We start from the raw sequence: 26,184 nt of genomic DNA on the forward strand, positions 1-26,184 counted from the left end.
AAGAGTTGACTCATTGGAAAAGACTCTGATGCTGGCAGGGATTGGGGGCAGGAGGAAAAGGGGCCGACAGAGGATGAGATGGCTGGATGGCATCACCGACTCGATGGACGTGAGTTTGAGTGAACTCCAGGAGTTGGTGATGGACAGGGAGGCCTGGCGTGCTGCTATTCATGGGGTTGCAAAGAGTCAGACATGACTGAGTGACTGAACTGAACTGAAGGCAGATGGTGAAGGACAGCGATGCCTGGTGTGCTGCAGTCTATGGGTTCTCAAAGAGTTACACATGACTTAGTGACTGAACAACAAAAACATATACACTACTATGTGTAAAATGTTATCTCAGATTTGATATGTTTCTTTAGGAGTATTACACTTCCCTGGTGGCTCAGATGGTAAAGCATCTGTCTGCAATGCAGGAGACCCAGGTTCCATTCTGGGGTCAGGAAGATCCCCTGGAAAAGGAAATGACAACCCACTCCAGTACTCTTGCCTGGAAAATCCCATGGATGGAGGAGCCTGGTAGGCTACAGTCCATGGGGTCGCAAAGAGTCGGGCACGACTGAGCGATTTCATTTCACTTCATTTCACTTTAGGAGTATTATCGAGTCTACAAACAATAACACCAAGTACCAGAGGCTATATTAAAAACCCAAGTATATCTGACTACATACCTCTTGTCCTTAACTACTATCCTACACATTTCACTCTGCTTCTTTCCTCCTATATTTTACCGTAGTCCCACTTGTATTCTCCCACTTGTATCACAAGAGAGATGAGAGGACATTTTTTCCCCAGAAATCCACAAATATATAGCCTCAGGAACTATAAATAGTAGAAAATACCTCTGAACTCCTTTTTATCTTTTTTTAACACAATTGAATTTAAGTATCAAATACAATTGCTTTGCTCAAGGATAAATTTCAACCTGTGTGAAGGAATTAATGATTCATGGTACATGCAAAACACAAACTGATCACAACTTCAGAGAGAATTAAGAAAGACTAGGACAATATTTACACATTTATAATATTGTGTTAATTACAAAGTAATTTTATGTAATTTAATTTTTCATAAAAGTCATGTGAAGTATCATTAGCCTTATTTCACAAATGGCAGAAATAGTAAGTTTAATATATCATTCAAAGGTGTATGGAGGTAAATGATAGATTTGTCCCTTAAATTCACTGTTCTTAAAATTAAACCAGTAGACTGATGCAATATTTCTCACTAAAAAAAAAAAATTTTTTTAAGTATAAACCATAAATGTCTTCTTCTCTACTGGGGGCAAGTATGAAGAAGGTTGAAATCTTGAGGTTCTATACTTCAAGTTTTGACAGCAGAGAGGCTGCTTATGCTGAAACATTTGGTGAAATCAGTATTTGTGGTCCCACATGCACACCAGCACGGTCAAAAAGACACAGTTGTATCTGTTCACTCCATGCAGACGGTGTCACCAAATGTCACCATCCTGATGGATCTGTGAACACTTCTTTCCTAACATGGAGATACAACCCTGTTATAAGCCCAAGAATTCTCTTGGAAATGCTATTTATCTCCAAACCAATGAATTTTAAAGGTGAAATTTAGCATGCTCTGTAGTTTCTTATTAAAAAACAAATAGAAGTCAACTTTTCCAACTGAGAATAATAATTAGCAAATTTAATCATCACAACCTGCTATGAGGCTAATTGTTTGTTTGTACTAATGTTTTAGTCTTCTTTAGAGACACTGCCTGTCAGTCAATATATATGTGAGCATTTGATAATAAGTGTGTTTAATTTTATATCACTTCTCTAATTGTATGACCAGTTTGTGTTTCACAAAGATCTATAAAAGCCTTATCTGATTTTGTCCTTTCTTTTTTTTTTTTATTTTTAAACTTTACATAATTTTATTAGTTTTGCCAAATATCAAAATGAATCCGCCACAGGTATACATGTGTTCCCCATCCTGAACCCTCCTCCCTCCTCCCTCCCCATACCATCCCTCTGGGTTGTCCCAGTGCACCAGCCCCAAGCATCCAGTATCATGCATCGAACCTGGACTATTATCTGATTTCTTCCTTTCAATAGGAATGACTAGGCCAGAATGAAGTCAGAGAGGCAGACTCTTTTCTTGGATTAGGAAATTCTGGGTCAGAAGTTAGTTATTTGCCCAAATTCTTATATTTCTCATAATGAGAGGCATGGATTAGTGAAGTTTTCACAAAACAGTTATAATTAAGGAATGATGTATTATTTAAACTAGCAAATGATAATTCTATAAAATAAAAATCAAAGCAAGACATTGAGTAATGAAACTGAAAACCAGTTTTCTTTGCCATGGACATTATTTTAACTTATTTATTATTAGCTCTATTGGGAAACTGACATGTGTCAAGTGTTTTTCTATGCATTTTACATACATTATTTCACATGAACTAATCCTTCCTATGAAAGATTATAAGGGTTTCCAGGTTGCCCTGGGAGACGCCGGAAACACAGGTTCAGTCCCTCGGTTGGGAAGATCTCCTGGAGGAGGGCATAGCAGCCCACTCCAGTATTCTTGCTTAGAGAATCCCATGGACAGAGGAGCCTGGTGGGCTACAGTTCATAGGGTCACAAAGAGTCGGACATGACGGAAGCAACTGAGCGTGCACACGCATGCCCACACACACACACACACACACACTTGAAAGATTATAAAGGTAAAGTTATGTTTATCCATATTTTAAATGCATTACCTAACATTTAGGGGTGGTGGCTTGTCCAAAATTACATGACCAATAGAATAGTTAAGTCAAGGTTTTCATTCAAGTGTTTCAGTTTGGAAGAATTTTCTTCTAGCCAATAAGGTTCAAGAAAGCAAACACCAGAATTCAAAAAACCACATATACCTATGTTCATATGTATGTATGCATATCTCATCCACAGAAGTTTGTGCACATGTATATGCACACGTATCTAAACAATTTATAAGTTTCAGTTGTTATGTATATGAAATGCTGTTTCTTCTTGATGCTTTATTCCCCAAACAGGCATAGCTGTTATAGAATTATAATGGCTCTGCTCTCTAAGAGCCATGATACAAGGGACTGCAAAGACTCTGAAGGAGTTATTTCATTCCATAGAGACTATATTAGGCATGTTATGAATGTTTAAGATAGAGTGCACAGTCTGTCATGTCAACTCTCATCTACTTCAGTGACAGATTACTTTTCTTCCAGCACTAGTGGTATGAATATATCAGCTACCAAAAGTGGGGACATTTTTATTGGAGTTCAAACACACACAAAAAATTCATGATGGAATCACAAAACAGAATTCAAGGAGCATCAAAATCTAACTTAAATCCACAGAAGCAAAGACATGCAGCATTTCACCAAACGATTCAGAAAGTATCAGTCCTTAATTTGCCTCTCATAATGTCAGCTACATACAGCACACACAAACTCACATTTACTGAGGTGAGTACACTGTGCCAGATACTATGGTAAATTCTATACATTAATTATCTCATTTACACTTCACAATAACCCTGTAAGACAGAAATGATTAGTATACCCCTTTTCAACAAACATGAGAAAACTGAAGCTATGTTTTGTTGTCAAGTTAACCTGTTCAAAGATACTCAGCTAGAAAGAGACAGAGGTGGGATTCCAACTCTGGCTTCAGAAGCTAAACTCATAACCTGTACGTATATGCACACATATAATATATTAGCAATGGAAAGGAAAAAAAAAATTTAGCACCAGGGAAATTCAAATTTGCAAAAAACAAACATCAGAATATCCAGAAGTCAATTTGTTTGACAAAATATTCAAAGGATGATATCCATTCACGAGACACATTCAGGCTTCTAAAAAATTTTTTTCTGGGCTCTCAGTGCACTAGACTATAACTTCAAATAAGATTTGTCTATTTCTGCTTGAGGCTCTTGCTAAAACCAAAACAGCAAGGGGAAAATGTTTGAAAAGGATAAAGGAAGTGTATTTTCCAATATACTTTTACCACTTTTTTAATGGAAAGCCATATTTGACCTACTTTTGTCCTAGATTTGTTTTGGCAAATAGGTCTCATCACTTGTGCCAATTTTAAGCAACCCCATACATCTTGAAACAAATCTTGAGATTGTGCCCAGAGAGCAGTGATTGATTAGCATTGTCTGTTATGGCAGGGGTGTGGCTGTATGCATGACCTACCTGTATTTGACAACCCTTCCTGCCTAAAACAAACAAATCCACTCCTTTTTAAAATACACTCCAAAGCAGTCTGTCTATAAACAGGCGAGGTGGAAAGAAGAAATGAAGGAGGGAGGAAGAGAGGTAAGGAGAGAAAGAAGGAAGGAAGGAGGAAGAAAATCTTAGGACAATTATTTCAATAATTGATTAAAAGGGAAAGGAGTAGATTTTAACCTGAAATGTCCAAATGACTAACTATATGGATAAAATGGATTTAGCAACTCTTGAACTTGCCACACATTTTTTTTGTACCTGCTTGCCCATTGAACGTCTTCTTACTGTCCCATATAAGCAGCGCTCTGGTCCTTGCCACCAACTTGGCTCAAGCTACTGTCAGTATTTCCCTCATACTCTTCCTCCATTGAGCTGTAGTCTCCATTTTACATCCTGCCTCCTTGGTGAAGCCTGATTCGGGTGCCCTTGGGGAATATCTTAGAGGCTCTCTCTCAAGGGGCCCCAGAGGGACTTCAACTTTGATGATTTTACAACAATCCCCAGTGGGGCCTCATAGCTCAACAGATGAGAATTCCAAAGTTCGTCCAGCTGGTTAGTGACAGAACTGGGTATTTACACTTAACTTTTCTACATTCCAACTGTACCAGATTATCACTTCCTGATCAGCCAAATATAACCCTTTACTAACAAATAGAATAAACTGGTTCTTAGTCTCTAAAGAAATCCCCTTAATTTCTCTTTCTCATTATTCACTGCCTCTTTCATATGACTAGATTGCTTTCTGAGTGAGATTGTCCAAGTCTGTGAACTGAATCCTTCAAGGAGCAGCTTGAAGTTGGGGAAGGAGAAGGCATTTAGTCACCAGAAGATCTAGTTTCTGGTTCCAGCTCTGCCATGTAATCCCGATTAAGCCATTTCTGAGCCTGCGATTCCTCATCCAAATAATTTAGTTCAATCACTCAGTTGTGTCCAACTCTTTGCCACCCCATGGGCTGCAGTACACCAGGCTTCCCTGTCCATCACCAACTCCCGGAGCTTGCTCAATATAATGGGTGAATAATTACTTTGTCTGTGGTTCAGGGCTGCTACAAGGACCAGCAAGGTGTTATACTAGCAAAAGATTTGTACTGTATTAAATACCATACACATTAAAGCCATCTAATAATTTCTGTATGGTTTCCTGAGCCTTAGTTTTATTAAAGTGGCAGATCACAGCATCCTGGACTTGTATTGTTTATCGTCTTAAAGACTCTTTTCCACACATTAGTCCTGACCAGTCTGGGCTTTCCCTCTGGGCCCAGTCCCAGTGTCTTCACCCAGCAAAACTCTTCACAATATAAATACAAACTTTGATACCATACCTGTGAGGGATTTGTTTTGTTTTCTAGTCTTTGTCAATGTTTACATTCATCAGAAAGGATTGTTTTAATACTTGCTTAGTACCGTGTGGCATACTATGAAACGGCATCACTGCCATTTTTAAGCTTATTCTGAAGAAAACACAGTTTTCTACCTGCCAACGTCAAAAAGCTATAAATAGTGAGAAAAATAGAGAAGCCTTAAAAGTCCATTGAAATGTATTGGATTTGGAGAGTTTCTTGGATGGCCAGAGTGGAAAAATATTTTGCTACAAAATAGGGAGTGTTGCTCCTATTGGCATACAGGCAGACAGTTTAGTTAGTATTTACCCAGCCTGTGGCAAGGGAACACTTGGCTGTTTATTTCAGTGGAGGGGATGCTGGGAGACGCTGTTTGTCTAGTCAGAAATGCCCTTTGAGACTGCAAGGCTACCTGTGACCAATTTTCAACTAAATTTATCTTTGGACCTTGTGTAAGTAATCCAGCTCTAACCAAATCCATTTGGTCTTCTATATAACCATGTCACAGAATCCTTACCAAAAATTTCCCTGCTTCAGTCCACAATGATGGCTTCTGATCATTCAGTCAAAGCTGAATTTGAGATTTAAATGTGAGCTCTGGGTAACTAGACTGAGTTCTAATTAATGTAGGAAATAACTATCACTTATTAAATAAAATGGACTGAAATTTAACTGGTCATTTTCAAACATTTCTGCCCCTTGCTTCATAGTATAATAAATAACACATACTACTGACCATCAATCATGATAGCTAGCTTTAATTCATGAAACAATTTATGTTGTTATTTCTTATTTGCGAGCCCAGCTCAGGTTTTCACTAACTACTCTCATTGCCAATTTGACACTGACATAGTGAACACTTGAAAGAATGTATTCTTTTTCAGTCACAAGAATTGCAAGCTCTATGCTCTTTTAAGAGTTGAAAGGATAGAATGGTTGTAAGAAGTACAAAAATATGTTTCCCAGATTGTGATTAAGTAGTGGTTACTATTTGCTTATCGGCTTTATTTCTATTGGCTTTCATCTTTGTATGTAACTTTACAAGGTTGTTTGTTTGCATGCTTGGGGACTTTTGGTCATTAAGTCGCTCGATTTGATAGTTCTTCTGAACCTGGCAAGATATTGGGTTTAGACTGTATCTCCATAATGGGTTATAAGTGTTTGACCAGCATAAAACTCAAGCATAAAGATTTGTGAAGCACAGTCTCGAAATGGAAATTTTAATCCACTGTTTTTGCATCTATTTCCCTATTTATCTCCATATTCCCATTTCTGCATCATGAACCTTTCAGTCTTCTCAAAAATTCTGTGAATAATTATTATGACCCCACTTTATACATGATAAAGTTGCAGTCAGGAGAAACAAGATCGTATAATAGTAAGTTGCATGGCCAGGATTTGCCCCTCCCTTAGTTTGACTTCCACGCCCAGACTCTTTCTGCAGGGCCTTGGAGTCTCATGAGGGCAAGAATGTGCAACCCAAGCTTCCTGTCAAGTTGACAAATGTGTTAAATCAAAGATAAAGGCCTCCATGTTAGGTTGTCAAGGGGTCAGTTCACCCAAGCCTTAACATCCTTCTTAGCTCTGTTCCCATACAGCCGCTTTTCTCAAGCTTGCTGCTGTAGCTACATAATTCAAATGGGGGGGTGGGGTGGAGTACAGAGGGGGAGGGGACCCAACTAGAAGGATTTTGACAGTTGGATTGGAGCCCATGTAGGATAGACTCTGCTTGTGCACATCCCAGTGAACTGTGTTTAACTTACACCATACCAGCAGATCAAAGCATCCTAATTAAGAGCCACTGCCTGGTGAATTATATACATGCAAACTTCTTGTGATTAATCTATGCAGAAGAGTTGTGGATTCCATACAAAAGGGAGAAGGTGTACACTGCAAATAAATGAAATTTGGAGAACCTAAAACTAGAACATCACCAAATCACCAGCTTTTACTTTTAATTTATGGTTCAACTGTCTTCCATTAGTGTCTTACAGAAAGCATCATACTAAATATTTCAGTATTAAAAAGAATGATCCTTAAACATTTAACCTTAAGATTTCTCTAGACATTCATCATTAGAAGTTTTTAAATTATAACCTCTTCAACTGTGTCCAAAAATAATAATAAGTCATGATACTATCATCCAGGAGTCAGCCATCTATTTCCTTGCTTTTGAGTGTCAATATTAGGAATTAAAGCCAGCTATATCACCAGTTGCCATTTTTGCTTAAGTCATGGGAAGGAAAGAACAAAGAAATACACAGAAGAAAGAAAAAAGAAAGTAATGACATGAGCAAAGAATCACAGAATTGGAAAACAGCATGACATAATAGAAAATTTTGAACTTGAGAGCCAAATAGATAAAAATTCAACAACCAGCTCAGAAACTTAATAAGATCTGGATTATCTGGTCAAATTTTTTACCTTCTCTGAGCATTAGTTTCTTCATGGATAAAAAAATGATACCCACATCATGGAGATATTGTGAATAATGAACAAGTAAAAGTGACAAGTTTGATAATTATAGCTCCTAGACACTAGATATCCTCTTGTCCAACTCCCCACCCTGGTAGGACTCTTCTTTCTAGCATCTCCATCACAGAAAGGCCATCTGTGAGTATGTACCTTATAGTCTAACAAAAGTCATTTTTTACTTGGAGGGCATTATGCTAAGTTAAAAAAGTCAGACAGAGAAGGACAAATACTGTATGATATCACTTGCATGCAGAATATAAAAAATACAAGAAACCAGTAAATACAACAAAAAAGAAACAGACTCACAGATTATAGAGAACAAACTAGTGACCACCAGTGGGGAGGAGGATATGAGGGTGGAGGAGTGAGAGGTACAAGCTATTGGGTAAGATAGCTACAAGGACATATTGTACAACAAAGGGAATAGACTCAACGTTTTGTAATAACTGAAAATGGAGTCTAACCTTTAAAATTGTATAAAAAATATATTTGGAGGAAAAACAAGTAGATTAGAAAAAATAAAAACAAAAACGATGGGCATTTTTTTCTTGGCTATACTTATCAGAGATGTATTCTTAAAAGTCAGCCAGAGTTTACTTCAGCGACTTCAAAATAAGTTGCTTAAAATATGGAACTGAGACCTAATGCATGAGGGGCCACAGAGGCCTGCATCCCACCTGCTCGAGACGCTGCGGGTCGTGCCCCAGGTGCTGCTATGCTATGACTCACAATCATTTCAGCTCCTGAGTCTTCCCTAACGTGAAAAACTCACTGCCCATCCCTTCTTCATCCTGTGCATAACTGGTTTGCATAACTTTGTAATCTACTAACCAAAGTCATGTATAATCAAGGAAGCATAGTGTGAAAAAGAAAAAAAAAGAAACCTAAAATTTCACTTCCACTATTAACATGATATACATCTGCCTACTATTTTTCTTCTATGCACAAATATGCACTTTTCATTAAAAATAGTATCATGATCCAGACATTGTTTTATAGCTTTCTCACTAGGTTAGGTTAATTAGAAGAGAGGTACCAGAACTCAGGGCCTATCATACTCCAGGGTAATGTGCAGAGACTGACTGATGGGGGAAATGAAGAAGGTGGACATCCATGTACAATCAAGCATGATTACACAGACCTGATAATTTGGGCCTTCAGTCTCTGACTATGAATCTTCACTGTAATTTGTAATCTTGAGAATGGGTTTGGCTGATTCATGTTGAGGTTTGACAGAAAACAACAAAATTCTTTAAAGCAATTATCCTTCAATTAAAAAATAAATTTAAAAAAGTGTTTAAAGAAAGAATGGTGTGTTTTTTTTTTTAGTGTTTTGTTTTGTTTTGTTTTTTTAAATTTTATTTTATTTTTAAACTTTACATAATTGTATTAGTTTTGCCAAATATCAAAATGAATCCGCCACAGGTTTTGTGGGATTTCCCTGGCAGTCCAGTGGTTAAGACTCTATGCATACAGTGCAGGGGGTGTGAATTCCATCCCTGGTTGAGGAACTAAGATCCCACATGCCTCACAGCATGGCAAAAAAAAAAAAAAAAAAAAGATGATTTGTATCTTAGAAAATATCAGGAGGTAGGGAAAGGTTTAGGTTTATCTCATCAAATAGCCATTAAAGTCAAAGAGGTATAATCCCATATTTATCTCTCAGTTCATTTCAGTTCAGTCGCTCAGTCGTGTCCGACTCTTTGCGACCCCATGAATCGAAGCACGCCAGGCCTCCCTGTCCATCACCAGCTCCCGGAGTTCACTCAGACTCACGTCCGTCGAGTCAGTGATGCCATCCAGCCATCTCATCCTCTGTCGTCCCCTTCTCCTCTTGCCCCCAATCCCTGCCAGCATCAGAGTCTTTTCCAATGAGTCAACTCTTCACATGAGGTGGCCAAAGTACTGGAGTTTCAGCTTTAGCATCATTCCTTCAAAAAAATCCCAGGGCTGATTTCCTTCAGAAAGGACTGGTTGGATCTCCTTGCAGTCCATGGGACTCTCAAGAGTCTTCTCCAACACCACAGTTCAAAAGCATCAATTCTTTGGCGCTCAGCCTTATTCACAGTCCAACTCTCACATCCATACATGACCACAGGAAAAACCATAGCCTTGACTAGACGGACGTTTGTTGGCAAAGTAATGTCTCTGCTTTTGAATATGCTCTCTAGGTTGGTCATAACTTTCCTTCCAAGGAGTAAGCATCTTTTAATTTCATGGCTGCAGTCACCATCTGCAGTGATTTTGGAGCCCCCAAAAATAAAGTCTGACACTGTTTCCACTGTTTCCCCATCTATTTCCCATGAAGTAATGGGACCGGATGCCATGATCTTTGTTTTCTGAATGTTGAGCTTTAAGCCAACTTTTTCACTCTCCACTTTCACTTTCATCAAGAGGCTTTTTAGTTCCTCTTCACTTTCTGCCATAAGGGTGGTGTCATCTGCTTATCTGAGGTTATTGATATTTCTCCCAGCAATCTTGATTTATTTATCTCTAGCATTCACCAAAACATATCATAAAAGGTTGTCCTATTCTCTGTTGAAATCCAGAGATACTATGTCTCTATGAAATACCTAGAAATATTTGTCTAATATCTCTATCCATAAAAGGGAATTACATTAGTTTTGTAATCTCGGGATTGTCAGTGCATCTTGGCAGTTATTCACAATAAGACAAAGCAATGTGGCTAATCAGGCCCAAGAACCCATCCCAACTAGTGGTGTGACAGGCTCTAGGGAGGGTCTGGGTCCCAGAAGAAGTTCAGTGGGACAGAAGAGGCATGGTAGCCAAGACAGATAGCATCTCTAATCCTCATTCAGTCAATGTAACCGAGCACTTTGTCGGAAAAGGACTATATTAGGATCATCTCTGTGCTCCCATGGCCTTTCTCAGAGACTAGAATAACAAAATAACCTCATCTGGGGGTTACTGTGTGCCTTTTCTCTTCCCCACTCTGCTGGAGACACCTTACCTATCCCACCTTACCTATCTCACTCAACTCCCACAAAACCCTGATGAGATGAAAATTGCTAACCACATTGCCAAGATAAGGGACTAAAGTCCACGTACACAATTAGTCCATGGCCATATAGTCAGTAACTATGGAGCAAGGATTTATTTATTCATTCAAACATTTATTAAGCACCCACCATATATCAGAAACTGTCCAGGTATTAGGGATAGGGTACCTGCTCTCATGACATCTGCATTCTGGGGGTCAAGGAAAGAGAAATAAACAAGGAAACCAAACAAATAAACAAGGTAATTCTAGAGAGTATTTAGTGCCAGGAAAGCAAAAAAGCAGAATGTTGACAGAGACTGCCTGGCAGGGAAAAAGAGGGTTGGTTAAACTGTGTTGGTCAGGAAGACTTCTCCCAAGAAGTAAAATTTAAAACGAAACTTGCATGAAAAGAAAGATCCAGATCTGAAGGATCAGATGGAAGAAAGCAAGCAAGTACTGAATACGAAAGCCCTCAGGCAGGAATAAATTTAGTGTGTTTAAGAACAGAGGTAGGCAGTGGCCAGATTATGTTGATCTTTGTACGCTGTGGTAAACAGTTGAGATTTTATTCCAAGTGTAACTTTAAATTAGAAAAGAAAAAAACCTTAGAAGGTTTAAAGCAAGAGGAGATATGACCTGATTGATAGTTTTCAGAGATGAAAATCTCAATCATACTTTTAACCTTAGGGCAATAATGTGTTTCAAAGAGTTGGTGTCCAATTAGTATAGAATAAAGGAATAATAATGACATAGTTCAAGAGGCAGGAATGATATCAATTGGAGAGAAAACATGAGACTCCACAAGTGCAATCCCTAAACACAGTCTGCATCTGAGGCAGACTGCTCAGAGGCTTCCTGGTCCCAGCCATCAATCAAGGATACAGACTCTTAAGAGAAACCACCCACAAAAGCAAGCCAGTTCTGGTATGGGCAAATGTAGTAAGAAGATTCTCAGAATGGGAACAAAGGGAAATGGTTCACTCAGAAGCTCAGGATTTATGGTCACCATGAGGAGAGAAACCAAGGGCAGGAGGCATAGGATGAAGAACTTGGAGAGTTGAAAACACAGTTCAGGGACTCACAGGAAGCATCATGACCAACACTGCCAATTCTCCTGGTAGGATTCACTTCCAGGGAGCAGCAGGTAGGAAGTGGAGACTGTTGCATTCTGTTTGATGTGAGTCTTTGCTGCATTTGTGGGTAAAATGAGAGTAGATTCCACTCTGGGGAAATGAGAAAAGACAAGTCCAAGGAAATTGGGAAGGAAGGAAGCTTCAAGTTCAGCATGATTTTTTTCTTAATTGACCTTCTCTGGTTCTTATTAGTAATCTCCTTCATTTTGTCAGGACATATATCATGTTTATTTAATAGCCTGTCCTGAAATTTTGCAGGATTATTGAGGTCACAAATACAGGCAAATTGAGTTGTAGGTACTCTGTAAACTGAAGGTAATTTTCATAAATCTAATAAACTCCTTATTCTCTCTTCCCGGTCTTTCCTGCTCTATTTTCTCTCCCTCTTTCTCTGTCTCTCAAACTCTTTCCTTCCTTCATTTTCTTTCTGCCCCTTCCTCCTTCTTTTTCATTTTGCAAGTTTATAGGTGGATAGGTCAAATAAAATAACAAAACATGTTTGCTGGGATTCAATACGAACTTGTATCTTCTGTGAGTTTTTTCTTTGTATTTTTTGAATGTGAGAAAACATTCTCCCTCCTCCAGACCTCAGGCACATTTTATATTAACCAGAATTTCTAAAAAACAAACAAACAAAAACTGAAAAAAAAAGTTTCTCCTCAAAGGTTCATTGGTTATTTCTATGAGTTCTTGTTTTTGAGTGTTATTCCCTTGGATCCGAAGACATGAAATCACTTAAATCAGCCAGGGGTTCCCTAACTGTCTGTTCCATTGACCTGTGCCTCAGCTTCCTCTTAATCATGTTTATTTGATGCTCTTTAGTTGGAAGAGCCTTTGCTGGAGAAAGCAAACAGAAGATAGGAGCCGAGGAGTTCTGCTTTCTGCATGTCAGCTATTCACATTGCACCATCTGCCCCAGGCAACTGGTCTATTCCTTCCCTGTTGTCTTCTGGGTAGTAAACAGATTTACTCAGAGGGGGAAAAAAAAAAAAGTAGAGAACAAAGAGTATGCTACAAAGAGATGGGGGATGGGAAAGGGGTGAGGGGGTGACCCCCATTGGTGCAAGATCACAGGCTGCTTATTCCTGCTACCGTGGGGCCCTAAAGCCACCTGCCTGCTTCCACGTCTGCTCCGGCCTCTCTGCGCAGCTCCCGCCAAAAATCATTAAGAGGAAATGGGGTATTATTGCACAGTAGTTGACTTTATCTGCGACTGCCAAAACTGACACAGACAGACATCCGTCCTCACCATTGCCAGCTTTTGAAACCCAGCTCAAACAACTCCTCCTGGAGGCAACCCTCCATAGACCAGCACCCCACCTGCACACGCCTCCCCAGAGCTCCCAGCCAACCCTCCCTTCTCTGGACGGCATCTGTATCTCACACACATCTCCGCAGCTAGTCTCCTCATGTTATCACATGCTGTTTTTATGTCTGTCTCTTGTTGATTGGGATTAGTGTATTAGTTTGCTAGGACTGTCATAACAAATTACTCCAAACTGAGTGGCTTAAACCACAGAAACTTACTGTCTCACAGTTCTTGAAGCTGCAAGTCTGAGATCAAGATGTCAGGGTTGATGCCTTCTGAAGGCTGTGAGAGAAAATCTGAGCCATGGCTCTCTCCTAGCTTCTGGCGGCTTGCTGGCAATCTTTGGTGTTCCTGGGCTTGTAGCAGCTTCACCCCATCTCTGCCTTCGTCTTCACATGGCCCTCTCCCTGTGTGCACGTTTGTCTTGCCACGTGGCATTCTTTTTATAAAGGTACCAGCCGAATTGGATTAGGGGCTTACCCTCCTCCAGCACGCATGCTCAGTCGCTTAGTGGTGGCCAACTCTTTTGCAACATCAAGGACTGTAGCCCGTCAGGCTCCTCTGATCGTGAGATTTTTCAGGCAAGAATACTGAAGTGGGGTGTCATTTCCTTCCCCAGGGAATATTGCCAATCCAGGGATCACACCTGCGTCTCCTCATTGGCAGGTAGATTCTTTACCACTGAGCCACCTGGGAAACCCATCCAGCATGACTTCACCTCAATTAATTATATCTGCAGTGAGCTTACTTCCACATTAGGTTACATTCGAAGATAAGTGAGGGGTAGCACTTCCACCTATGAATTTTGGAGGGGACACAATTTGATCCATAACAATCAGATTTCATGTTTCATTCATCTTTGCATACCTGACACCTAGCTCAATGCCATGCCAGGTCTTTGCCTGAAGTCTAAGGTCTTCAATAAATATGTTTAATTGGATTAACTATCTCTGACACTTTCAGTGCAGATGTAAGCCAAATTAAACATGGGAGCTATAATGTTTTTTGTTTTTGTTTTTTTTCCTGAAAGGTAGAACAAGGTCAGGAAGCCAGAAACCCTCTGAAAATAGAACAGACCCCTTTGATGTCAAGATATCACAATGTGATCATCAGTGGCTTGGATCATAATGTGTATCAGTCCTACTGCAAGAGGACTCCATGGATCATGTATGTCAAGTTCGTTATCTGGCACATGGAGGTGACCCACCCTTTGCTGAGAGCCCATGATTTAACCCATAAAGACTAGAACCCTTGAAACCCATAGACCATGTTCATCCTGCAGATGCCTGCAAAGACAGTCTCACTCCTCCTCCACTTCATCTTATCTTCTAACAGAATGCCAGCATGATGAAAGGCAGAGACGAACAGAGCACAGTGTTTTCTTAAAGAGGCTCACAGTCTGGTGGGAAAAGAGAACATGACAAATATTACAAGTATTCCAAGCAGGGTATGGTGGGAAGCCAGGGAGATTGGAGGGGATCTTCAAAGACAAGTAACAGGAAGCAGGCGAGGAGGTGGGTGAATGTCTTTCCAGGCAGTGGGTACAGCTTTATAAAATCCTAGAGGTTAGAGAGCAGTCAGTCATTCCACCAGGCTGTTGGGTGCAGCCCTAGGAGTTCAGGGGTCAGGGGTCAGATCAAGAGCAAGTCATGCTGAGGAGCTTAGACTTCATGCAATAACTAGAGGGCTGTAAGAACTGGACTACCATTACCACATTTAGAATTTAGAGAGGTCATTGATCACAACAAGATTTTACTGGAGGAGGCCTGCATGTGTCAGAGAATGTAGGTTAGGAACACATTGTGTAATTCAGAAGGGCCATGAATTAAAGATGGACAGTGTGGGGCAGAGAGAACACAAGGTAGAGGCTGTAGACACTCCCTAAGTCCCCTAGAGCCCTTGGCATCCTTGCCAACATTTTCTTTGCCCCTCTTCCCACTGGACTTGGGCTGAAATGTCCACATCTCCCAACACTGTGCTTCTTTCTTGGAAATACTGCTTGGCCACTGGAGGGCCCTGCCCACAGGCATGAACAGCTCAAAGTGACTAGAAGTTCTCTCGCCACACACTACCCTCACCTCCACGAACCCCACAAATTCCTCAGTCCTTAGCCAATCATTATAGAATAGAACATACAAAAGTCTGGTGCCTTTGATTCTGCTTGGACAGATTCCAAGGCGTAAGTTACACTTCAGAATTCTCCATGGGATCAGGTTGAAATTGTACTCTTCCCTGTCTTACTTCCCTTTCTCCTTTACCCACTTCTCCTGGAATAAATCACTTACATATGATTCCTTCCCCTGAGATGTCCTTCTGGTGAACTTGTCCAAAAAAGATTTGAAAGCTATTGAAAACATTTTAGTGTACAAAGCTGGGTAAGTGTTAGATACAGGAAGATCTGATATTAACTAGAAGAAAAATATTTAGTGAAACTCAAAGTATGTTCACAAACAAGTAATTGGGAACCAAAAGGACTAATGCTATCCAAGTAAAATGGTAATTTTATGTCTAATTTTTATTCTTCCTTTGACTTGTTGAGGGGGTTGGGGGGAGGAAGCGTTCTGATCATTTAATTGCTCAAAATTTGTTATTGCAAATTTAGGGCACAAATAGAATGGAAAGGAAATCTGTCCTTCTTCAGTAGGATTTTAACATAATTACCTTTGTATGAAGAAGGTAAGAATGATCGGAGGTACCTGCCCCTCCTCCTGGTCCTCTCCCTCATTGTTCCCTTCTTCCTTCTCCTCCTCTACCTCTATTGTTTGCTGGGTTTCTCCAAAGGTTTTGTATTTTGCACATCCCAATAATGGGTCCTGCATGGTATTCTGCGCTGACTGTTTTTATTGCCCAACCTTTAGTTCTGAGCAATATGCTTGCTCTCTTGTCTTCCTTTTTGTCTTTATAAATTGGTGAATGAACAAAGGTGGGAAATATGCCACATTCTCTGAAGTCTGAGCTCACCAGGCATAATGATAAAGCACTGAGAACAGTTTCTGTTGTCACTTGTGGAGGAAGCCTCATATTCTATAAATGTAGCTTAAGCATACTTAGAGTTTGCTATTACGATCAAATAAAATTTTACAACACAGCTAATCTGATACAAAGGTAATGACAAGTATAATGAGCATTATATTGTAGGTGCTAACAAGACACAAGCAGCTCACAGAAAGGTCACTTAATATCTAATCCTCACTTAGGCAGAGTAAATATGTAGATTTTAAGTTCCTTTTTGAGAATCTGTGATCAGTCTTCAGGAAAATCAACAGTTTCCAAATCACACACAATCTAAACAAAAAAGTTCCTAGATTTTATTCCCCACCCCCAGTAATTATGATTCAACTACCTTTGAGGGCCTCCTTCATGTTGACCACTGAGCCAGGCGCTGTATGTGTGTGCTCGGTTGTTTCAGTCTTATCTGGCTCTTTGAGACCCTGTGGACTGTAGCCCACCAGGCTACTCTGTCCATGGGGTTCTCCAGGCAAGTATACTGGAGTGGGCTGTCGTGTCCCCCTCCACGGATCTTCCTGACCCAGGGATCGAACCCATGTCTCTTATGTCTCCTGCATTGACAGGCAGGTTCTTTACCACTAGCGCCTCCTGGGAAGCCCACAGGTGCTATAGAAACAGGGAAGTGGTAGCTGGTAGGGTGGTTACTCCCAGCCCCAGCATCCAGGGCTGACATTTTTTGGGTTGCAATCCTACTCACTCTTTTCCCCAGTTCTCTCATTGCCAGACTCTGTCCTTCATCAGAACAGTTCTTGCTCAGTGCCTCCGGGTCTCTGTCCCTAAGCTCTAGCCTAAGGCCTCCAGTCTGGAAACTCTGGTGCATAAGAGTATGACTATTCAGCCCAGATAATTTTCCCTGGAAAACCAATCATTCAACACTGGCAGAATATACCTACAATGGACCACTCATTTATCTACTCATTCTCTTATTCCGTCAGCATTTATTGAGAACCTACCATTGTCGTGACATGTTCTAGACACAGGGAAATAGTAATGAACCTGATCCAGTCACCACTTGTGTAGACCTTCAGGACAGAGACAGGGAGACAGACCACAGAGAACGCACAAAACAAAAGAGAAGAGAGCAGGTAGTAATAAAAATAAAACGTGTCTTACAGAGTGACTGGGTAGAGTGCTCAGAGAAGTCCTCTGTGAGGCAATGCTCTATAAACTCAGGCCTATGTAATAAGAAGGAAATAGCCACATGTCAATCTGGGAGAAGAGCATTCCCCCACAAAGGGTACCATCCAGTACAAGTCATCCATCTATCTTTTATACAAAATATCTCTCACCCATGAGATTGCGCCAAAGATTTCTATAGACAGCAGTTGTCTATAGACAAACTCTTTAGAACATTGAGGAAGAGGGGCTAAATTTTAGACACTCATTGGTCCCAGGATAGCCTCCCTGTAACATAACCATGGAGACAATGATTTTCTCACTTTATTCACCCAGGCATTGTATATGAGGTAGATGATTAAGATGATAGAAGAGAACTACATATGGATTGGCTGTTTTCCTGCTGCTTAACTCCTCCCTCCCCCACCAATAGCCTTAAAAGCCTGGCATGTTGCCAGCACAGTCTCCGTGCTTCTACTAATGTGCTGATATTGACCATCAATGCTTTCATATGTGCATTCAATTTTCTGAGCAAGGAGAGATCTGCTTGGTCAGATTCACATCTTTCATTAACTCTGGCTCCTGGTGACAGCTCCAAAAAGACAGCAAAAGCCACCAGGTTTGGGTGCCATCCTTTGGCACATAGTCTTTAGTAGGCAGTCTTTTTTCTGATTCTAGCCTCTGATTTCCGATAACTGGGGCCACACTGAATTCTCATTCTCAAATAGAATTGCAGTAGACAAGGAAGAAAAACAGAAACCAGGAAGACAGACTAGATACATTTTTTGTGCCCTGAGTTTTTTGTGTCAATAATACTGAGTATTCAGCTGAAATCAGCCCTTGTGAGGGGAAGCAGGGGGTTGAGCATTTTGTCGTGGTCAGTCCACACAGTAACAATGTCTTAGCTTGTGGTTTGTGGGTTTCCTTTGGTGCACTCTGTCCCTCTAGATACTTTGCTTTTGTTTCCTAATTTAAAACTCACCATTTTAAACTGCTCTCTGCTTTCCTACTTGGTGCAGGAAAATACCCCAAATCTTCTAGTTTAATAACAATTTGTTATAAAAAACATGCAAACTCATAGTTTCGGAGCTTACCTCACATACATCCAATGTCCATGTCACTTACAGTCAGTGTTTGGGACACTGTTGCCACACTACATGCCTGTTTGTGTTAATGTGACGGAATTCACTTGACCCAAACATCCAGCTATCTACAGAAAGGATATTAGATCTCTCATTCCAATGGTGGTGAGAGTTAGCCACCAGGATTAGAAAGAGAAAAAAGCTATAAAACTCTGTATCACCAAACACAGGCCAAACACTTCCAAGTCTTTCCCTATATTCATTCTTTACTCTTACAAAACAAGATGTAACTTTGTTTACTCTCTATTCAAACTGCAACCATAGCGAACTGAAATTGTACTTGGACTACACTTGGCATTTCCTGCAGTTATGTAGTCATCGTTTTCTACTTACACGCTTCTCTTACTTCTCCTTTAACAGCTAAGAGTCTGGTAAGTTGTGGTCAAGGGTGTCTAAACCTACTCTCTAGTACTTAGGATCAGACTTGCTATAAGAAGTAGCAATGTCTTGAATATTCTTTCCAAAGAACTTCACAGGAAACTCTTGATACTTCTTACAGAACATTGAAATAATCAGACAGGTCACTTTAAATAATTTAGTTGTGCATTGAGCGATTAAATAAAAATGTTTAAACCTGAAAACCTCCAAGCATCCATCCTGAGTTAATCAGGTTTTATCTGGATCTTCAACAGCTAAATTGCTTCATAAAATATCCAGAGTTTCTGCGCAGGGTGTGCATGCAAAGACATCAGTGCTAAAGGATTCTGAAAGTAATGACAAAAGTTTTAATGACAGGTATTAAATGAATATCCAACTTGGAAATGCAGACATCAATTTAGAGTATCAACATAGCTTCATTCTCTCCCCTTAAAAAATATAAAAACTATTTGGGGATATTGTATTAACTTTCCTATGCTTCAGGTGATTTACTAAGAAGACTGTAGGCAAGTCAATTTCCTCCAGAATACCTCAGCTTATTTCCATTTGTGAAACAGGAGTGGGAACAGCTCAAAACAGATCTGTCCATAAAGCTCTGACATTGCTTCAGTGGGAGTTACATAACCAGGAAGCACCTCTCTTGCTGTTTTTATCGGGTGATTCCAGAGAAGCACTTTCAATGACCACAATTCAATCTCCTATTAGACACAGAACAATAATGCCAACACAACTGGGTGTCAAACTTCAGTCTGGGTCAGTCTGTCTCATTAGCTACAAGGCTATTAGAACATTAGTCAGGGAAAGTCATTAACTCTTTCAAAGGAAGTAAGATATTGAATGGAAATGAGTAACCCAAGTGAGTAAATGGACTTTTTCAAGCACTTCAGTGAATAAGAAAAACATTGGACAGCTTGTGCCTGCATCTATGTTCTTGCCTTTGATCCCAGCTACCTGCTGTGGTTCCTGACTGGGTTTTACCCCATATCTCGGGTCTCCTGGCTCCTCCCCTTGCTGCTGCTGCTGCTATTAAGTAGCTTCAGTTGTGTCCGACTCTGTGCGACCCCATAGACGGCAGCCCACCAGGCTCCCCCGTCCCTGGGATTCTCCAGGCAAGAACACTGGAGTGGGTTGCCATATCCTTCTCCAATGCATGAAAGTAAAAGTGAAAGTGAAGTCACTCCGTAATGTCCAACTCTTCGGGACCCATGGACTGCAGCCTACCAAGCTCCTCCATCCATGGGATTTTCCAGGCAAGAGTACTGGAGTGGGTGGCCATTGCCTTCTCTGGGCTCCTCCCCTTAGAAATGCTCAAAATGCTTAAATGGGTGAAGCCCCTTTACCTAACCCAGCCATCCTTTGCTGTAACCTTCTGGAGTTCACAAAAAAGCCACACAAATTGTGGATCAAAAGTGTTTTCTTATTTGACTAATGAAGCTGATTCCGATTAACACAATTAAATACACTCTTGTGTCCTTGAGATATTTGTATTTCCTATATATTAATACCTTATTATTGAGCATCTAATGGTATCTTAAACACATACCCTAAGTTTCTCTCCCTATTATACATCCACGTAACATTTTATATCCTTTAGTAGTAGTAGTGTTAGTCGCTCAGTTGTGTCTAACTCTTCACAACCCCATAGACTGTAGCCCACCAGGGTCCTCTGTCCTTGGGATTCTCCAGGCAAGAATAATGGAGTGAGTTGCCATTCCCTTCTCCAGAGGATCTTCCCAACCCAAGGAAAGAGCCCAAGTCTCCTTCATTGCAGGCAGATTCTTTACCATCTGAGCTATAGGGAAGTCCCTTTATAACCTTTAGGAGGAATTTACCTTATTCTGCCTTATCCACTGAGATAGGCAGAATGCTAAGTTGATTGACAATGACCTTGAGTGTGGGAAGGATCTGTGAATACAGGGGGATATTCCTTCCATGCTCAGGTCATATTACAGCTCACTGTTGAGTTCATCTAATCTCATCCATGAGACCATAAAAGGGACAGGGCTTTTCTTGGTGAAAGAGATTTGAAATGTGAGAGGGATTTGAGACAAGGGGGACTCCCTAAAGCTGGCTTGGAAGATGGAGGGGAGTGCATGGCAAGGACCTGAGAATAGTGGCTTCTGGGAACTGAGAACAGCCCTGAGCAGCCAGAAAGAAAGCCGTCTTACAACTGCCTAGAACCTAGTGAGCTTGGAAAAGGACCCCGAGCCTCCAAAGAACTCAGCTCAGCCAACACCTTACATGTGAGACCACGAACAGAGGGACAGTTGAGCCACACTCAGACTGCTGAGTTATAGAACAGTGAGCTGATACATGGGTATTGTTTTAAGCCATTAGACTTGGGGGTGATTTGTTATACGGCAATAGAAAAGTAATACAAGTACCTTACCCCACAGCTAGACTGTAAACTATCTAAAATCCAAGGTTTGATATACACCTGCATATCTCTTAGGTATCTTTGGGAATAAATATCCTAGTTGACCTTCCCAGTGAGAGCCACTAACTATGTTTTCTTAACTGGCTTATACACAGAACATTAAAAGTCCTACTCGTGTAGGGCTACGTGTAAGTGTAAGAGCAATACTCAATACTTTTAGGCCTAGATTCTTGTTCTAGTTTCAGAGAGACATGGGCCAACGTTTTCAAAATAAATGAAATCATTAGGACTTCCAAGTACTACATTAAAAAAGAGAGGTAAGAGGAAAGGAATTGGAAGATTTTCTGAAACTTTTATTTCTTTTCCATGATTGTTTTGTTTTTCTTGCCAGTTGTGACATTATATAGGAGGAACGACTAACAGAGGTTTTCAAAGACTCAGGAGTTAATTGGATGTAAGAGTTAGCCAAGTGGAAGTTAGCCAGAGGCAAAGAGGAGAAAGAGCATTCCAAAGAAAAGGGATATTTTGTGAAGTATTTGTGGAAAGAAAAGGGCAGATCTGTTCAAGAAGTCCCAGTATTTCCATATAACTCAAGTCTAGTGCAGAAGGGGAGAAGACAACTTCTGGAGCACAAGAAATAAATGAGAACCAGAAGGCCTTGGCTTTTTTCTCTGGTTTTAAGACCCCCTTTTAATGTGGTGGACCCACAAGTCCAGCTGCCATTCAAAGTTTAATGGGTACCAAATAAGTGCTAATGAGCCTGAATTCCTGGTAGGCTGGTGACAAGTGCAGGAGCTTCCTTGGGCTTTCAGTGGCCACAGGAAATATATGTCTTGGGTACAAATAGCCATGATCAAAACCCCAGAGAACTCCCAAGTGAAGCCCTACCATGAATGCCTTCTAATCTTGACAACTGACAGAAAATAAGTGGATTTGGATTCTCAAGATCTGTCGAAAGTGTAAGAGCAGTCGTAAGGTCCAAGGTTCCCCAACTCCAGAAAAGTTGGAACATGGTAGGAGCACGGAGACCCTTCTTTGTGTCCAATTGAATTTTTCACTAGTTCTGTTCCCTCATAGCTCAGCTAGTATATCATCTGCCTGCAATGCAGGAGACGCGGGTTCGATTCCTGGATCGGGAAGATCCCCTGGAGAAGGAAATGGCAACCCACTCCGGTATTCTTGCCTGGAGAATCCCATGGACAGAGAGGAGCCTGGCGGGCTACAGTCCACAGGGTTGCAAGAATCGGACACGACTTAGCGACTCAAGTCATGATAACTGTGTTATCACGTGGTGCTCTTATCACCACCACCACCACCTAGTTCTATTGGAATGCGTATGTCAGGAGACAATCTGTAGATGCAAGACAAATAATGCCAAAATCACTCATAACTTACACAGCCCTCTAACTTAGCCCACTGTGGATTTACCTAGCTGGGTCTGGCAATCTTAGCGTTTCCATTTTTCCTAAGGGAAATCTACAATTTCACTCTAGAATGATTCTTCTTTCTATGTTTACTGTAAGAGTTAGTGATCTTTCTTACAACAAGTTGATATTTCCAAGGGCAATTAAACTGCTCTTATCATTCCCAGAGAGAAGCTGTTCCCAGCCACCTCCCTCTCCACCACCTCTTCCCTCTATGGTTTTGATTTCTAAATAAGGTTCTGCCCCTCCTAATTGCTAATGTCAGACAGGACTGGAAAAGATAGAGTTAAGGTGAGTCAGGAACAAACAAGGCAGGGGATGGGAGAATAAAGAGGCTTTCTCTCCAGAGAGGTTTTGACATGGAAATGTGCCCCCTTAAAGACAATGGGGAGGGGAGGAATCCTGCTGGTGCAGGAGTTGAGGAAGATGAGACCAAAAAAACAAATGCCATCAACCTCCCTAAAACAAACAGGGAGAATGAAAGGATTCACTGTTGTGCTCCTCACAACCTCCTCAGAGGAGGGAGAAGGTGGCAGGGAGCTTGCTCTGCATCAGGTCCTTCAGAAGAGAGATTTGAGGCTACACTCTCAAATGACAGCAGCTCGCACACAATTAGCACGGTGTAAAGTTTAGGTAAGTTGGATTTCTTACTTTTCACATTCAGATTGTGAATAAAGGGGGCCCTGAGAGGGGAAAAATAGACTTCTGTTATTTTATCAATGGTTAATCAGTGAAATTCTAGAAAGAGTTTCCCACACTTCATTCCACCCCACTTAAGATTTTCGGGCTTCAACCAGCTCCTTGTCACTGTGGTTTCGATTCTACTCTAGCCTGCTTCTTGCCTTCTTCAGAAGGCGCCCAATTAATGTCAGTTGATGAACAAACACAGGAACCAGCCTGAAGTTGCCTCATTTTCTCTTGTGTAAGTGTAACTGCTACTTTGGTTGTCAGTTTAAAAGTCAGCTTTGCAAAGAAAAATGTTATCACAGCAAGTCCATAGGCTATTGGTCAGAGAAAGCCAAGGAAGGGAAAAGCCTGGAAGCTGACCTAATCTTGTGACTATATTGATTGAAAGTGGTTAGGATAGAACTTGACACATACTAAGAAAGATTCTTCCAGCATGTACCCCCCACGCACACTCACATTTCCACTGAAATCATGGGCAGCTTGGTGGGGAATCGGGTATTTCTTCAAGTGTCAGGAATTCAGCCCATTTTTCTCTTCCTGCTAAAGGGAGGTTGGCCGGAAACTGGGGGAGCGGTGATCTTTGCAGGAAGCTGATTCACAATGGAAATGTGGGGATGGACTTCCTTAACCTGTCCTGCCCTGGATCCTTCAGTTACTCACATTTGAGGATCCTTGTTAGGGAAGGAGCCAATTGCTACTTCATGCTTTCTGTGCAAAGAATAAAGAGCCCACAACAGAAAGCAAAAGGGAAAGCAGGACTGTGTGACTGCCCAGATATCTTCACATTTATATAAACCGGCTTCAAAGGGGTATCTGTGGAGGCAATACCACTTAGCTGCTGTGGAATTTGGGGCTAGTGTCTTTCTTTTTTTGAAAACTAAAAATGATTTTCATTGATAGGCAGAAAAAAATACACACACACTCACATGCACACACATATTTATATATAGCAAACCCCATATTTCCTCCCCACCAGATCTGGCCATGGTTAAACCTCTCAATGCATATGTGTGATGCATATGGTTAATTTGGTTTGGTTCACAAGTAGAGATCATACTGTACACAATGTTTATTATATGCTTTTGCACTTAGCATCTCATGAACAAATTTTCCCCATCAGTAAATATTCCTCTATGCTTATTTCTAAAGGCTGCATGCGAGTTAATCTCTTTCTGATGCTGGATAAGCCCTCTGAGCAGAGTTGAAGAGACAGCACTAGAGGCACATCTGAGATCCCATAATTGCTTTGTCTCTGCCATTGACTCACCTGAGTCAAGAGTGTTCCCAGGCACTCAGGCAGGTCTTTTCCAACCTTGCCCTCAGTCAGAGGTGGGAAAGGAGACAGGCAAGTGTCTAGTGCTGACTGGGAGCTCCTGAAACAGGAAGGGGAAAGGGCACCCAGAGAAAGAGCTGAGAAGCCACGAGCCACAAGAGCACCCCACTTTCCTGTCCTTCCCTTAGAGGAGCTTTGGCTATTTCACCACCCCATGAACACCTTCGTATGGTTCCTTTCTTAGGTGCTGGATTATATTGAAACCCAGAGTAGATCAAGATACACATTTTACAGTTAGATGTTGGCCACAGATATCTCTGTTATCTTGACCTTCAGATTTCCAGTGTGGTCTAGACCCTAGATAAGTCCACTTGAGACAGATTGCACAGGAAACAGTAAAGGCGAATTGTTTATCACCCCTTATTTCCCTCTTTTCCTGGTCTTAAACAAAGAGAGCTGCCTCTTCATCTTCTTGTGCCAGCCTTGCTTTGCCCAGTGCCTTTTCCCAATATCTCCAAGGAGGGGACCCAACGCAGGGTCCAGAGCAATGGGAGCTGGCCTTCTCCAGCCCCCCTCACCACTTCCGGGTAACATCTCTAGGAGAGGAACTCCCTCTATTTCTGCAGCAATGATTATGATTTCAACTGTAGAACTAGAGCAAAATGGGGGGTGGGGGGGAAGCAGTGTAGGGATTGATTAGGATTATTATTCTAAGCTTTAATTAATATAGTTTTCTCTGCCTTGAAGAGGTTGTGAAGTTACATAGTTATATCTGCAAAGGATCTGAGGATCTTTAACTTCTCATTTGGTTAGGAGCAATGTAAAAAAGTATAATTAAGTAAATACATTTATGTCTCATAGATGGATAAATGATAGGTACATAGATAGGTAGATAGACAGATATAGATGATAAATTATCAGTTGCAATTGACTCCAACCATATAATTTAAATAGCTCTATAACATTTTCAGGCTCCTTTTTAAAACTAACATATATAAAAGGTGACCTCATATATTATCTCAAAGTCTGAGACATTCTAGAAGAAAGCAGTCACAAAAAATAATATATAATAAGTGCTATAGCAACAGTTTGATTTCTTGCTTTGCTTACTAAATGACAGAATTATATATAATAGGCAGATAGCAGAAAATAACTCCAACATAAATATGACATAATAATAGAGAATTGGCTTTCCTGATGGCTCAGTTGGTAAAGAATCTGCCTGCACTGCAGGAGACCTGGGTACGATCCTTGGGTTAGGAAGATCCCCTGGAGAAGGTAATGGCAACCCATTCCAGTATTCTTGC

The 26,184-nt window shown here is 40.8% G+C and overlaps 1 long non-coding RNA gene across 1 annotated transcript; it reads left to right on the forward strand.

The window, feature by feature from the left end:
* Nucleotides 1-12,039: 12,039 nt before the first annotated feature.
* LOC112587397 lies at nt 12,040-14,732 on the forward strand. Its single transcript, XR_003111879.3, has 2 exons — nt 12,040-12,173; nt 14,502-14,732. It is a non-coding gene; the product is annotated as an uncharacterized LOC112587397 (long non-coding RNA).
* The last annotated feature ends 11,452 nt before the right edge of the window (nt 14,733-26,184 follow it).

Source organism: Bubalus bubalis, chromosome 10 (genome assembly GCF_019923935.1).
Source record: "Bubalus bubalis isolate 160015118507 breed Murrah chromosome 10, NDDB_SH_1, whole genome shotgun sequence".
Classification (NCBI taxonomy): Eukaryota; Metazoa; Chordata; class Mammalia; order Artiodactyla; family Bovidae; genus Bubalus; species Bubalus bubalis.